General features: G+C 48.7%; 1 long non-coding RNA gene across 1 annotated transcript in view; it reads left to right on the top strand.

Moving 5' to 3' along the window:
- The first annotated feature begins 5,440 nt into the window (after positions 1-5,440).
- The window catches only part of LOC113971175, a 30,299-nt gene continuing 21,361 nt past the window's right edge, over positions 5,441-14,378 (top strand). The window contains exons 1-2 of the long non-coding RNA XR_003535465.1: positions 5,441-5,453; positions 10,131-10,133. This is a non-coding gene — a long non-coding RNA (uncharacterized LOC113971175). The remainder of the gene's footprint in view (positions 5,454-10,130; positions 10,134-14,378) is intronic.

Here is a 14,378-nt window from a genome sequence, read left to right as displayed (position 1 = left end):
TAGGTGAAGTGGAGGTTTGGATGCAATGGTGCTTAGTAACTTTTAAAGGATTTGGGCAGGGTGATAAGAGGATTCCCCAGGTTGCTCTGGATGGTATTTTATTTTTTTATTACACATTATAAGTGGTTAATAAACCAGAATATGGAATTGGGAAGCATTAATGAGTGGTCACATTTCTTTAAAGATGGAAGGTGTTTGCCTGTGGTCGCTTCAGGTTGTGTAACCTGTCATAAAGCAGACAGATGATTCAGGAGATTTTCAGAATCCAAGAAATTCGGATTTCTTACCCAAAGCAAGAAGGCTCGAGGTGCAGGTATTTTAAGGAACATTCAGGATATACTTTTCTCCACTGATGAGCAAGAGAGGATGGATAAAATCCCTGGAGAACGGATGAAATCGTGTAGGAAACACGAGCCACCAAACCTGAACAAATGCACGGGTCGGTCCCTACCGTCCTCCTGCCGCAGGAGGCCGCCACAGCCCGCGCATTCCCCACGGATTCCCGCTGGATTTCCATGGAGCTCTGTGCTCCACGCGGCAATTCCCAGCAGCCAGAGGGGATGGGAAACCTGCAGTGCAGAGCTGGGTTAAAACCGGAGGCTCGTCCAGCTCTGCAGGTCCTGAGTTTTCTGGGGCTGGTTGAGTTGGACAGTGGGTTTAGGGATGATGGAATTCCCAATTCTAAACCCTGGAAGGTTCCCTGGAAGGAATAGGAGTTATCAGCTGTAGGCAACGAGTTTTGCAGCCTCACATCTGATGTCTTGGTGATTTTTTGGGGAATGAGATGAAGGACTGGGGAACAACTACAGGTTGTTGGACCTAAAATAACGATGCTGTGAGTTAGGGAAGAAAAACTACTTCTGTCACTGCTGGAAACACCTGAAGTGCTTGAGGATGTTTCTGAAAAAGTCTGAAATATTCCCAATTTACAAATGAAGAAGAAAGGCAGGATCAGGTGAGGTATCTTCATGACAAGGCCAGTAGCACCAGCTGCAAATAGAATTTAAAAGTGCTCAGAAACTGAGGTTTTGATCAGATTTTAAGCACCACTTGTAGTGCAGCACTGAAATGTTGAGGCATCAACCTGATATTCCCCCCTCTCACTATTGCCATGGCAAAAGTGACCCCCCCAGGCAGTGATGCTTTATCAGTTGGGGCTTTTCTGGTCTAAAGGGTAATAAAGGTTTAAAAGGTGGCAGACACTGAGCAGGGAAACAGCAGCTGTGCTGCTCAGGCTCCAAAATAGAGAAATTTTGCAAATAGAGAAATTTAAAAATCCTGCTGAGCTGCTCAGCTGAAAGTTACAGGTTAGAGCCGAAATTCAGAGTTTATTTTTTTTTTAAAATGAATAAATTTCTCCCAAGCTCAGCCCAGCAAAAGTTTCGTGGTGCTGCTCAAGCTGGGCTGGAAAAGTTTGCAACCAACTTCTGTGACCAGAATCTGATGTGAAAAAGTGACTTGAAACCTCAAGGAGAAAGTAGCATTTAACCCAGCCAGCATTTTATTTTTCAAAAGGCAGTGAAATGCTGCTAATGAAGCACTGTTACCCCTAAAAACCTTCCAGTTTTTGTAAATTATGTGGATTTAGAACTTAAAGAAGAAATTTTGGCCTTTTATGGTGTTATTTTTCTGTGTGAACCCCCCGTGGTGAGGCTGAACTTACATCAATATAATTCCAATTAATCACCGCCCTAAACCAGGCTTCTTACAGCAGAAACCTTTGTATGTATGTAAAGAATCTTGATGTTCACCTTGTAAATATAATGTATTTTTATCAGCAAACTGAAAATTCTGCTGCAGAGGTGGGAAAAGAACCAATTTCACTGCTCTGCAGCAGCCTCTTGATGATGCAAATTTATTTTGCTGGTGGTTTCTTGGGGTTGCTTTCCACAAGTCTGGGTGATTTAAAGTTCAAGCAAAGTTTGTCACCACTTCCTGCAGATAACCTTGTCCAGAAATGTTCAGTGCAGCTGAATTTCAACGCAGCAATTTTCTTCTTTATTGAGTGTATTTAACAGCTACTGACTACCTGGGTGCTTGAATCTTCAATAACAGAATATTTGAAGTGTACAGGGGGAAAAAAAATGTCATTTTTTTAAAATTTTAAAATCTGGTTGTAGAACCCTTTAACCAGCTGGCACCTGCTTAGTAACGGGATCAGAGGGGTGTGGAAGAAAAATAGATTTATTTTATATCAAAAGGTAGGTGGTTGTGTTTCTACCCCCATGTAATAAGAAAGAATATCACAACTAATAGAAATATTGCCTTTTATCACCCCTTACTTAGTATTATTCCATATATTTAACATTTGAACCAGATCATTGCCCTTTCAGTCATTAGGAATTTACCAATTACTGCAGAGTTGCTTAAAATATTAAGAATTTGCTAAAGCAGTAGAGTGTTAGAGCAAGAATAAGCTCATGAAGCAAATATCTTTCAGCCCAGAAGATGTAGAACTTTCATCCTTGGGTGTGAGGAAAGGGGAGAGAGGAAACATTAATTAAAAGCCCCATCCCTGGAAGTGTCCAAGGCCAGGTTTGGAGCTGGAGCTGGAGCTGGGACTCCCGGTTTGGAGTGTCCAGGACGGGGCTTGGAGCAACCTGGGGTGGAACTGGATGAGCTTTCAGGTCCCTTCCACCCCAAACCAGCCTGGGATTATTAAACCTGTGTTTGTACAGTGATGAATTACTGTTATTAGCACTCAAATGCTGAGCTGTGTGTGCTGGGACCAAAAAGGCTTCAAATTACCTCGTTCAGAGCTGCTGGGAGCTCGTGTCTTAATTAGGGTGCTCGGAGAGGGCGGCTTTTAATTGTGCCCCTGCCCTTTTCGGGGTTTGCTGCGTGTGTGATGTGCAGGCGTGTGTGCGCTGGGGCTGTGTGAGCACAGCTGCGGGGTTTGGGCACAAGATTCCCAAGATCACCGCTGGAAAAAAAACCGTGGGATGGAGCTGATGGAGATTTCCAGCAGAAATACGGAATATCTTCATTTTTCAATTAGTCCTCGTGTTAATGATGATCCGGAGAAGCCGGGGCGGTATTGGTGGATTTTCGGGCTGCTCCGACCCCGGAGCAGAGGGCACCGCTAATCACCGCCGTTTATTAACGCCAATTACCCGCGCAGGAATGGTCGCAAATAACGCGCAGCCACTGCAAAGCGCTCACAGCCCTGGCCTTGGGAACCCGGGAGGGGTGGGACCGCGTGGGCCGTGCCGTGGTGCTGCGGTGCCCCCCGAGCATCCTCCCCCCCCCCCCCCCCCCCCCCCCCCCCATCAGGGCTCACCCCGCGCCTCTCCCCGCGCGGGCGGACGCGGCCCCTTTAAGAGCCGCGCGCCCGCCCTCGTGCGCGCGCGGGGCGCGCTCCCGCCCCCCGCCCCGCTCTCCCCTCCCTCCAGCCCCCGCGCTGCCATTGGCTCACAGTAAATGGACTGCGGCCGCGCGCGGCCAATGGGCGGCGTGTTGCTATGTGGCGGCGGGCGGCGATTGGCCCTTGGCGCTGCCGCTCAGCCGCGCGGCCGGGTATAAGACGCGGGGGGGGGGGGGGGGGGCGGGCGCGGGCGGCGCTGAGGGCTCTGTGCGCGTCGGCGGCGCCGCGCTCGCTCCGCGCCGGGACGCGCTCGGGGCGGCCGCGGTGAGTGAGGCACCGGGAGAGGGGGGACAGCGCTGGGGGGAGGTGAAGCCGAGGATCTGAGGGGTCCCGGCCCGCGGGGCGGCTGGAGTTGTGTGGCTGCGCGGAGCTGCGCCACAGCCGCGTCCGTGTGTCGCCGTGTCCGTGTGTCGCCGCGTCCCCCCCCCTCAGTCCACCTCGCTGGCCCCGGGGGGCTCCCCCCGCATCCTTCACCGGCACTGACGGAGCCCCCCCCGGGGCTGGCGAGGGGCGAGCGGCCGCCTTTGTGTGCGGGGGAGGCGGGAGCGGGTCGGTGGGATCCCCCCAGCTGGGGATGGACGGGAGGGACCCCCGGGAGGCAACGAGGAGCAGCAGCAGGAGGAGGAGGAGGAGGAGGAGGAGCAGGGACGGTCCTTCCTCGCCGCCCATCTCGCTGTAAACGCACGATAACCCCGCGGTGGCCCCGCACGGAGCTGTGCGGGAGGCTCTCGGTGGGACCCCCGCGATGGGACCCCCGGGACGTGCAGCATCTTCTCCGGGTGCGGGGCGGTCCTGCCCCGTGTCCCGCAGCAGCACCAGCAGCAGCAGCAGCTCTGTATTTATTTACCAACACTCCGGAGCCCCTGGAGACCGGGCCCTGCCCGCTGCAGGCGGTGGCTCCGGCGGTGACATCACGGCACGGGTGGCACAGGGCACCGGGATTAGCCCCTGGAAGGGGCATTCCCGGCTTTGTCCCGGGCGCTTTTGGCTCGCGGAGCACCGAAACCAGGCGCAGGGTGGCTCGGCCGGGCTGTGCGGCTGCTGTCGCCTCTGGTTGAGGGTGTAGCAGCCTCGTCTTGTGCAGAGCCCTGCAGGGTGACAGGGTGAGGGGCTTGTGCGCCTCCACAGAAACCTCTGGGTTCGATCCACAAGTCTGAGATGACGGGAGTAGCTCTGGGGCGAGCTGCGGGGTCGTAGCTTCAGGTTTTAACGCTGATTTTATTTTTTTTTTAAGCCAAACCGATTTGAAACTCTGCGCTTTAAAACGTGATTTTAACGGGGTGGGGGGAAAAAAAATAAAAAAGAAGTGGAATCCTCGCCTCCTTCTCCTGCAGTTGACTGGAGCGAACCTGCCCCCACCTTTGTCTGTGTGTAAATACAGCCCGAGGAAGGCCTGTCAGAGGCCTGTCAGCCCGGTGACAGCAGCTGGGAAGGGAGGGACACACACAGCACCTGCCCTGCTGCCAGTGCCTTCCTCGGGGCCTGCTCCTGCTCCGGAGGAGGATTTTCTCCTAATGCGTTTACAGTTACTTAAAGCTTATGCTGGGCAGTGCAGAGAGGCCTGTGCTGAGTTAGAGGGTTGTAAACAAGCAGATACTGAGGGAGCTTGGCTTCTAATCCGTGAGAGGATTCTGCCTGGAAAGGATGTGTTTTGTGACTTCATTCTTGCAGAGCACTCCCACTGATTTTTCTCTGAGCTCTCGTCGTGTTGGATCCACGCCTCTGGTTCCTTGTAAACCTTGTTTGCTGTGTAACTGCAGTGCTGGAATAGGGAATTAAGATGTTCTCCTTTTCTCCCTGGATCCCTGATTCTTGTTTCCTGCTGAAAGGCCGTGTACAAGTGAGCGTTGTGCTTTGAAGCTGAGGTTGGGAATGCTCTGGGGAGGGCAGAGATGTTGCTTTCATCTGATGAAGATGTCAAGTGCATCTCTTATTTATTTATTTTATTTTTTAGCTTTCTTTGCAGGTGTATCTTTCACAGTGCCAGGATTGGAATAACTGGCAGAGCTGTGTTGGGCCTTGAGCTCCCTCATGTCCTCCAGATTCAGAGATTTTAAATAAGGGATTTCCTTTCTTCACTGCTTGGTGGGTGTAGTTGAGTCAGGGTTGTGTTGAGGAAGACAACATCCCTACCTGTAAATCCGCATTCCCTCAAAAGCTCCTTGACTCATGGAATGAGTACCTGTTGCAGAGAGAGAATTTAATTAAGGAACTGGTCACTCTGGGTAGGTCCTGGCTGGCAGTTTAGAAAGTGGGAGCTCCTTGATCTTGCCGTGGTACTACAAAAGCATTACAAGGATTGCAGGGGAGCAAAAACCATTTATTTTGTGTTCTTGCATCACCACGTGCGTGGAAGCCTCTTGAAGAGACACCAATAAAGCCAGGCTTTCATTGGGCTTTGGCCATTAATTGGCAGAGGTTTGTTTGCTTGAGCTTAAGCAGAGTCTTCATTAGAGGTCAATTGTGGAGTGCTGGAGCAGAGGGGTTCAGGAGGGGTCACTGAGTGGAGTCTGGAATGGAGAAATTCAGTTCTCTTGGCTGCTTTCAAGCTGCTCAGGATGTCGAAGGCAGAACAGGGGAGCAGGGTCTGTTTATCACACTGAAATCAGGATATTCAGCTTTCTTTTTCCCCCTCCTTGATAGAGACCTGTAAGTTGGTCTTCAGGATCCTCTTTTCTGTACCTGTTTATTTGCAGGTCTTCTCTTCCAGATCTAATCACAATAACTTAACAGCTAAGGACAGGTTTCCTTTGCCTTCCAGAAGCCAAGGCTAGTCCATGAAGAGATGGACTATTCCTTCTCAAGGATTTTTGAGTTCTTCAGGACAGGTTTTTTAGCTCACAAATCATCGTGTGTGTTGGTGGTGTGATGCCCATTGAGGATCTGGATTTCTGTCTCCCAAAACAAAGGCATTTTATAGTTGATCTTTTTTAGGAGAATAAAAATACGTTTTTCCACAAATGCTGTGTCCTGGGCCTGAATCACATTCCCTGTTGCCCCCACTGGTCCCTGCTCTTCATCCTCCCTGGAGTTTGGCAGTTGGTTCTCTCCCAGTCTGTTTTCTGCCTTGTCATTTTGCCTTCTTGTCCCCATTTGTCAGGGCCAGCGGCTGTTCTTGCTCTGATTGTTCTTGATTCTTCTTCTCTGAGACCCTTTACTCAACAGCCACATCTTCCAGGCCTTTCTGAGAGTGTTTTCCCCTCTGGATTGGGATGTGTTGGACATCAGGAGCAGCTCCTGCCTCCGGAAGCGTCACTGGACTGGCCAAGCCACTTAAGGCTGCAGGAAATAACATAATTAATGAGACTTAGTTCTCCCACATCTTGTACCTGACAATCTCAAGTCACTTGACAATGCTAATTAAAGCTAATCACGCTCCTCTGTTTTTAGTAAATAGCTATTATCCCTGCTTCACTCTTGCTTTAACAGATGATAGTGCCAGGCAGTGAGTCACTGGAGGTAAGGCAATGCAGCCTGTAGGAGCTGCCTTCCTGTCTCCTCACACACCCAGCTAGACATCAGTCCTTTTACACCTGCTCAGGTGTCGTATGGCACATTAAAATGTGTGGTGTTTTGCTGATTCACAAAAATAAAATGGTTTTTTGACTCTTTTTTTTTCCGCTGACATCGTGACTCGCACAGAACCAAACTCCCGCGGTCGAGCGAAGGCTCAAAGAAAAAGTAACTTAAAATTTCAAAAGGTGGGGATGCTTTGAATTTGCCCTTCAGAGGACTTTTGGATCCGCTGGGAGGGAAGGCAGAGTGGTGTCAGAGCTCTCTTCCCTTCTCCTGTTTCACGTTGGCACTCACTGCACCGCGAGGACAAAACCGTGGTGTGACCTGGGCATTTCGGAGCCCTGGAGCTCTGGGAGATTGAGGTTTCACTGATGAAATATTGCTAAAGGATGGCTCAAGCAAGATGTTACTAAAAACAGATTGTCCAGCAGCACAAAAAAAAAATAAAAAAGTTGGAGTTAATTATTAACCGTGGGGAAATAAGAAATCTCCCCGAGAGCCCCAGGAACTCCCATCTCAAACATTGGTCAGGGCTGTGAGGGGTGAGTCAGTTCACGTACCTTGGCAGTCACATCCAGGCTGGAGAGGATATCCAGGAGGAGCTAATGACAAAAACTGGCAAGGTAACAGCTGACTTGACCTTCTTAAACTAGATTCAGTTATAAAGTGTCTGTCATGTGAAGAGTCAGGCTCTAAATCTTCACCTGACTTTGCCCCCTTGACACAGTGTTGCTAAAGGAGGGTGAGGACAGAGGCTGAACTGCCACTGGAAGTTCGTCCCTTGTTAATACAGTAACTGTTGCATATAAAAAGTGTTTCTGGCAGAGATGGGTCAGAATTCACCACCTTGGCTTTCCTGGGAAAAGAGTGAGATGTGCCAGAGCAGAAAATAAAATCCCTGTCTGTCCTGTGACAGGTGAGCTGCTGGGCAGGTCAAAGATGCTCCTGGGAAGAACCCTCTGAGCAAACGGGATTTGTGAGCAGGTGAAAACTTCCAGGACTCAGCAAGGGCAGCTTGCAAATAATAAGTCGTGACAGGCAGCTATGGCAGATCCTTCTTTAGTGTCTTGGAGGATATTGGAAGGATCCTTGGAATAGATAAATGTTCTCACCGTGTTCCCTGTCAGTACCCAGCTTTTATCAGGGAAACAGATGATCCATCCAGCAGACCCAATTAATTGAATCCTAGTCATTCCTGCATTTGCCAGAAAGGGAGATAATAGAGCCATCTAAGGAGCACCAGAAAAATGTAATGATAGGAGGTTATTTGGACAGCCAGACTGTTCTGCAATTAAAACAAATCAAGATGAGAAGTTGGGAAGATAAAGAGCGTTTCCATTTTGTCAGTAAATGGTCAGTTGGGTGGGAAGAGCTTTTCCTTGATGCCTTAGTTCATGTTGGTGCTGGAATAACAAAGTGAGGGTCTTGTTTCTTTTTGTAGAAGTCTGTACATTGGTAATACTGGCCAAGGCCTTGATCTGTGGCTCCAGATGTGACCATCCCTTGATTGTGGGACTTTTCTGAGCTGAGGAATTGTGTTTTACAGTGTGTTGGAGCCATTGCTGTTCCCTCACTTGATTATCTCCTGTCTCCTTGGCTGCTTCAGATGAAGGAAGGGCTGTCACCCCATCCTGGGGGTGCTGGCATGACTTTTGCAAAATGTAAAGGAGGAAATGGAGTCATTTGTGTGTTAAATTAGTCCAGCCTGCAGCTTTGATTTGTGGGATTTGCTTGCAGGAGCACAAATAAGTGCTCCTTGTTTCCAGTGAGTCCTGCCCAGCTGTGGTGCCTCTCCGGCCTCTCCTGGAGCCGGACACGGGGTTTGGCTGGAGGTGTTGGATTTGGAGGTGGGCAGCCTGCAGCTCTAATCTTGCCATGCTGCTCCTTATCAGCAGCACAGCCTCTTCTGCATTGCAAAGATATTGCTGCCAGGCAACCCCTCGGAGAGTGGGAAGAGAATTCAGCCAGAGGTGTCACTCATTCCTCGGGAGAGGCTGGATCCTGCACTCCGTGTTCGGGTGGTTTCAAGGACAGGCCTGGGAAAGGTAATGAATTAAGAAGCCAGGCCTGTGGGGTGATGCCTGTCCTGGCTGTCCTGTGCCTGTTGAGATGAAATTGGAAAGAATTTGATTAAAATTTCCAGACTTCTTTCCCTTCCCTGCTTCCCAGAGCTGTCCATGGCGTGGCTGAGTGGGTTGTTTTGCTCTGAACCTCAGGGAGAGGTGAGTGAGCAGTTCTGAAAGAACCATCTCTGCACCATCTTCCCTGGGTTGCTTTAGCCTGTCCCTTCCCTTCTCAGCTCTCTGAGTCCTGTAGTTCATACAAGAAAGGTTTTGCTTGGAATGCAGGAGTTTTCTGGACTTGCTTCTCACCATGTGGTTGCATTTGAGAACCTGAAAATGCGCTGGTGTGGGTGTTATTAAAAAAATAATAAGTGAAACTTTTAAATTTGATTCAGTCTCCAAATTGCCAGAAAGTAAATCAGCTGTGTAAAGAACTGATTTTTAAAAAAATATTTTTTAAAATTACTTTGTTTTTAATAAGTTTAATGGATTTCAGTGGATTAATAGTGTGTACAGTGACAAAGCCAGACAGACTTACATGAAATTCTAACCCAAAGTGAGTTTTAAAATTTGCTCCTTGTTCCTTTGAAGTTTCAACTCATTTTTATGTACTTTCCACATGATCCTTTATACAAAGTCTCTCCATCAGAGAGAGACCAGGGGGTTTGTTGTGGGGTGCAGTGTCTGGTTTTGACGAGGAGAGTTGTGAGGGACCATGAAGTGACACATTGCTGATCTTAAAAAAAAAAGGAAAAAAAACCACACACAAAATCCAGCCTTTGAACTGTGGTTGGTATAATCCCCGTGCCAGTTTTGCTGGGTTTGGTGTTCTGGCTGTTCAGCAGGGTAACTCTGTGGGGTTTTTCCTGCTGGGCTGCCTGTGGTATGTGGGGCACAGCAGGTGCAGGGGGTTGGCCCCCTGCCATCCTGGGTTCCCTGTGGACACACAGTCTGGGATTGCCTCCTGCTGCAGCTCCTCTTGAGGCCCTCTAGTGGTTTCCTGGCAGATGTTTGGGATGTTGTTTGCCATTGGTATCACCTTTTCCCATCCATCCATCCCTCCATCCATCTCTCCCTCCCTCTTTTCCCTCGTGGTGCAGGATGTTGTCTCCAGCTTGCAGAGATGAAATGCCTTGCTAGGAGATACCCAGAGGGACAAAGGAGGTTAAATATATTCCTGGTTGAAGGAAGTCTAAGTGGGGAACCTGCTCCATTCTTTGTGTTGTAATTGTGTCCCTACATCTGATAAAAATAAACACAGAGGATTCCTGCCCATCCTCTGCTATTTCTTGTATTACTTTCCTGTTTCCAGCATTTGGAGGATAAGCTGGAGGAGCCCAAGGTGTTAGAGAAAGACACTCATGGTTCCTGTCACTGTTGTTGGTTGTGCTGGTGCAGCTGAGCTGCTTCAAACCCTCAGCGAGGGTTTGGTGCCTTTCAGCAACTCGATGCTGAAGGAGTAAAGCACATTGTGTTCACCCATCTGCTGTTTAAACTCCTTTCTGGCTTCCCCTTGTGTTCCATGTTTAAATTCAGAATGCTCATCCTTCCTTCCAGGCCTTTCCCAAGGTACATCCCACCCTCCCACCTTCAGACGATCTGGTTCCCCTTTCCCAGAGCTGTCGCAGTCCTGTGGTGCTGAGGAGCTCCAGAGCTGCCCCAAACTACCCCAAACCAGGAGCTCTTGTTGCTGTGCTCCAGCCCCAGGGGATGAAATGCTCCTGAGCTGTGCCAGGTGTCTCTGAGGGTCCAACACCTGACATTCTGATAACTTCTATTCCACAGGGAAGGAAAACTGGGCATCAAACCCAGACCTCAGTTAGAGACCAACCTTCCTCTTTCAAACTGCAGGGCACTGAGTGATGTTAAGGCAGCTTTTGTCAAGAAAACCCTGGTAAGGGAGTGTATTTACCTCAGGCATTTTCTTAGAATCATGCTCAGACCCTGGAGCAACACAGGCAGCCACAGTTTGGGACCTTGTAGACACAGAAAACTCTCCAAACCCAATTCCTTTTGTGCTTTCCTTGTGCTGGGCATAAGCACATCTCAAGCTCTTTCTATATTAATGAGAAGAGACAAGGAAGAAAGGTTGAATTTCCCAATAGCTGCATTATTCCAGAGCTGTTACAGGCAGCTTTCTGTAGCATTTGGTATAATGCAATAAGCATTTCACAGGCTAAAGTTTATCTTTAAAATCAAATAATCCATAAAACAAAGCCTCAGACCCAACAAGCCTGTTGTTTGTCTTGCCACAACGAACAGGAACATTTGCATCTGACCCTCCTTGCAAATGGGTTCTATTCAAAATGAGACTTGTGGGTGGTGGTTTTGGTCTCTGCCATGTGACAGATGGACATGCAGTGGCCTTGTCTGGCAAGTGTTTGGCACAGACTTTCTCCTTTTTTGTGTTTCCTGACTCGCTGACAGCTTCGTGTGGAAAGTGGGTGTTGGACACCCACAGGTGGAGGGAGAATTCTGAACCAAAAATTGCCTGAGTGGCGAAATGTGTGTCGTGATTTTTTCCCTTCCTGGAGCTGAATCTGCTTAAAACTCAGCAGGATTAGGCAGAACAGCCCCAACATCCCCAGTGCAGGCAGGCAGAACACTCAGCTGATTCCCTCCTTGATAACCACAATAAATTGAAAGCTTTTCCTTTAGAATTCCTTCTTTTTGTCTAAACCTGTCGTGAACTAATTAATAGGCACAAGTTTCTGTTCCGTTGACTCGAGTGTGTCCATCCCAGAGACAGATTTCTCTTCATTCTAAAAACCAGAGGCACATCCTAAGTCCATCCTCGTGCCCTTGTTCTGCAGCAGAATGACTGCACCACTAGCTGTTAATTGTGTTTTAATTCAAATGTGTTTTGTCACTAGTGCTGAAAAAATCCAGGAGGTTGGATTTTCCGTTGCCGGGAGCCACAGATACTCCTGAACACATCTCAAGGTGATATTTAAGACAGAAGTGGGTCCTTACAAGCTGCTGACTGTGCTTGTAGGATGTAAGGATGCATTTCCTAGTGGTTTTTCTCTCCTCTCCCATACTGTGATGAGGACAGAGCTCTTGGCAGATAAAGCACAGGTGATCAAACTGTCAGGCTGAGCCCTGGATGAAAGCAGTGCTTTATAAATGATGGTCACCTGAAGTTTTTACTCAAGGCACTTCCTTAACTACATTTCCCAGCAAGATCCTGGCTCCCAAATCTTTATTCCCTGCTTGCCTGAAGCAGAGAGATGGAGTTTGCCTCCTCAGCACAGCCCAGAGAGCAGGAACTGCAGTTCATCTTAGTCTCTGCTCTGATATAATCTCGCTTTTTTTTTTCCTCTTCTCTGAAAGGTCAAATGTTTTTGCTGACGTTAAGTGTGTTATGAGGTCAAACAAATGAATGCTCATGAAATGCTTTTGCAGAAAGCTGTGTGCAGCAGATAATTCTGTGTGTGTTCATCTCCCTGTCAGATAAATGCAGCTGTAGGATTTCCTGCTTTACTCATTGTTCTGGGGCAGTGATGCTTGGCAGGCCTGGACAGAGGGGTCAGCAAACTCCCAAATTAAGGGATTGCTGTTGTGTTGTTCTGCTTGGGATTCATTTATGTCTCCAGCGGGCTCTGAGGGGGCCTGTGGGTTCTCCAGCTGATCAGGAAAGGAAAGTTTGGCATGACAACATAGGAGGGAAGAGGTAAAACTGGGTGTATTTAGTGATCCATGGTGAAGTAGAGGAGAGATTGCACCATTTCATTAGGGCTCAGTCAGGTCTGAGGTTTAGGCTCAGTCTGGTTTCTCACTCAGGAATCAGGTGAAGTGGTTGGCAGCCCTTGCTCGTGCTTTGCTCCAGATGGTCTGTCCCTGGAATCCGTGTCTCCCAGACAGGGCTCGGTGCCGTGCCCTGGGATCCGATTGCATTTGGCCCCAGAAGGAGCACACTTAGTCTCCAGCTTCCGTGCACTTGGAGGCTCACAGAGTTCAGGTTCTGAGCTCCATCAGGGCTGGGATGTGACATAGCAACTGCTGAATCAGGGGCTTGGAATTTGGGGATGGTTCTGTTGTCTTGTGACTGTAAAGGTTGGCCCTTGGTTAGCTCAGGAAGGCTGGGAGGTGTTGCTTTTACTCCCACCTAATCAGCAGAAAATAAGGAAGGATTCTGCCTTGGTTTACATCTGGTTTCTGCCTCCTTGCAAATTTAGGGTGCAGTTCTCAAAGTGCTCCTCACCTTGGAGGGGAACTCAATGCTCTGGTGCAAAGCTGACTCAGTTTTGACAAAATCCTGGTGCCTGTGGAGGACTGGGGCAGGATACAGGGTGAGGACTGTCTGATTTCTGATTAGAGCCAAAGACAAATCCTGCTGAAATCCAGAGGTGCAGCTGTGAAGCAAACAGTGCCCAGGGAGCCTCCTTGGCAAGTGGGCAGATCAATTCATGGCAAGACCTCCTTTTGAGAGGGTTTAGCTTCTGACAGGCTGGGAAGTGAACCCTCCTGTGTCAGGATGGGCCCTGCAAAGCTGGGGCTGTAACTTTAATTGGAAAAGGTTAATCTGATTAGTTGGTGTTTGCAAAGAGCTTTAAGAATGAAAACTGCTGTGGAAGCGCTGACTGCTATGATCAGGATAGATATGATCTATCAGCAGTTTCATGGATGAGTAAGACTCTCTTTTTTTCCCATTTGACTGTGAGGGAGCTGTCTCCTGGAGAGCAGAAGAAAAATATTTAGGAAAAATAGGTAAAAACGGGTGTCCTGTTGTCATACTGGTGTCACTCCACCATCGAGCAGTTGGTTCAGTGGGTCACACTTCCAGAAGCAACTTAAATACTTTGAATCTGCTTTTCCAACCTTGGGAGAAGAGTTGAGAATGGGGGTTTCCATAAACACCACTTTGGTACCTGAGTGCTTTGTCCACTGCAGGAATTGCCATTGCAGGTCAAGTGGAGGGGGGTTATTTCTTGGTTTTCTCATTTTGGGGGCAGGTGGTGGTGGTGGTAGGGGAGTAGTTGGTGTTGTTCCAGTGTTTGATGTACAAAGTGCAGGCTCAGAAACTGAACAGAATCACATGTTTTATGGAAGGGGAAATCCTCCTGGGAGGAGCAGGCAGAGTTCATGATTAATTTGTAGAAGTGCATGCACGCCATGGATCAGGGAAGGGGACCTGCTTCCTTTAGGCTTCTTCCATCCTCAAAAGAAACATTTGTAGTTTATAGGTGTGGGATCTGAAAAAGAGATTTCTGCCAACACAAAGAGACCCAGCCTTGAGCTGCCTTGCAGGTGCTGTCAGATGATGTTGCACTGTAAAATGGTGTTTCCATCCTGAATAGGGTTTTTAACTGTCTCTTGCTATCAGGAATAGTCTTCAGAGGCTGTGCCTTGCTTTGGCTGCTGTCAGATGTTCAGATAAAAAAAAATAAAGTACTAGAGTGCAGTTTATAGAGTGGCTTCAACCTTCAGAGCTT

This window comes from Neopelma chrysocephalum, unplaced genomic scaffold, assembly GCF_003984885.1.
Source record: "Neopelma chrysocephalum unplaced genomic scaffold, ASM398488v2 Primary Assembly neopelma1_82, whole genome shotgun sequence".
In the NCBI taxonomy this organism is placed as follows: domain Eukaryota; kingdom Metazoa; phylum Chordata; class Aves; order Passeriformes; family Pipridae; genus Neopelma; species Neopelma chrysocephalum.
This window is presented reverse-complemented; position numbering and strand designations above follow the sequence as displayed.